At 39.9% G+C, this 1,673-nt stretch overlaps 1 protein-coding gene across 2 annotated transcripts in view; it reads left to right on the forward strand.

Annotated features, from left to right (window-relative positions):
* Nucleotides 1-1,673, forward strand: part of STK33 (serine/threonine kinase 33) — a 37,557-nt gene that overhangs the window by 10,685 nt on the left and 25,199 nt on the right. For both annotated transcript variants that reach the window (XM_072422352.1, XM_072422351.1), the window contains exon 2: nt 834-871. The gene's annotated coding sequence lies outside the window, so the exon portion shown is untranslated. The remainder of the gene's footprint in view (nt 1-833; nt 872-1,673) is intronic.

Consider the following 1,673-nt stretch of genomic DNA (forward strand, 5'->3'; position numbering starts at 1 on the left):
TTCGTTCGTCGTTCATTTCCAACGATAAAAATTGGAAGTGTGTACGCAGCTTTAGGGTGACAGTGGTGACCCTCTTATTGTTTGTTGAAGTGGGCGGCAATGGTTGGCACTCCTAAGATGTGAGAAAAGCTTCTGCCAGGCATTGCAGCACAGCAGGGAAGCGTTGCACAGGATGGTACTGGTGCCATTCCATGGATGAGCTCAGGTTGTTGGAGGGCAGAGCAGGGGGAATGGGGATATAGAGAGGAAGAGGGAGATGAGGATAAGGTGGAAAGAGACAAATAAAGAATAAAGTGCAGATAAAAGAGGAGCAGATCTTAAAGTGACCCTGTGGCTTGTGTCCCCTTCATGAGCCGCTGCCTCCATTAAACATTTCAGCATTAAACTCCTGTTTAACACATGTTGAACTCCAATGTCCTCTGCCATGCACTGCAGATCTTTTATTCCCACAGACATTCAACATTCCTGGAAGTGTTACAGGGGAGCTCCAGGACCCTCGTTAGACCCCACATGGAAATTATTACAATATAATAAGGGTTTCATTTTATAAGGATGAACAAGTTCTGAGCTCTTTCTGCTTGATTTCGGAGTCTGAGGTCATAGAAGTGGAAAATGATTTATGATGTGCTGGGTGCATTTTATTTCACAGTTAAGCTGGAAATCCATTAATAGTCCAATAATCTATACAATAAAAGTTGTGTCCTTAAACATTGACAAACATTGACAAATATCCTTGTATGTTTACTTTTGTCTGCATTGTAATTATTTTCCTTTAAAATAAGCAGCACAGAGTCTGGTGTAATACTGAGCCGAATGTATTATGTTCCCTGCAGGCTCCGGTGTCTCCTGTCAGTGACTCAGCGTGGAACAGGTCAGTCTACTAATCATATTAATGTGCTAATTATAATAATGTACTAATCATATTATTGTGCTAATATTATTAATTCAAATTTATGTAATGATGATCAGATTTTGCATTAATTATCCTAAGCTGATCTACTGCTCCATTCACATTGATCAGGATATTTGAAAGTAGTGGAGTGTTGGAAGACACTGACCTCTATTATTTCCTATGGAGAGTGCCTCCTTCAAAGTGTCGATCTCCATAGACCCATATACATTGTTGATCAGGTTGACAATTTATAGATATTCTAGGGCTAGTAAAAGAGATGGTCAATAGTATGATAGCCATTCCATTCATGATCTTAGCAAATCACCAGTTTAACAAATATGGTGTCCACAATGGTGTTGTTATTTTTTTTTTATAAATGGGCACCATTATTAGTCCAGTTGTGAACACATTGGGGTCTATTTGTAATAGGTACCATTTCAAGTCGCTCATAAAATTAGTTTCTTTCCTATTCATTACCTATTGTGACAGCTGTGCACTTATGATGATTGACCACTAGGTGGCAGAACGAGTCATGGTTTTAATAGGAGAGCTGCAGAAAAATACAACCATCATATTCACCGCATTTACCAATTTACTCTGCCAGTGAATAACCTCATACAGTACAAGCCTCTGCACACACACCAGGAGTTACAGGACCGTGCCATCACTGAATCACCATCTCAGTCTAAGTAGATGGTAACCATTGATGATGCCTGAATAAAGATGGCTCCATTGGAAAATCAGCTGAAGTCATTGTCAAGGGGAGACACCTTCCTTAGCA

The sequence above is a fragment of the Pyxicephalus adspersus genome, chromosome 9 (assembly GCF_032062135.1).
Source record: "Pyxicephalus adspersus chromosome 9, UCB_Pads_2.0, whole genome shotgun sequence".
Lineage (NCBI taxonomy): Eukaryota > Metazoa > Chordata > Amphibia > Anura > Pyxicephalidae > Pyxicephalus > Pyxicephalus adspersus.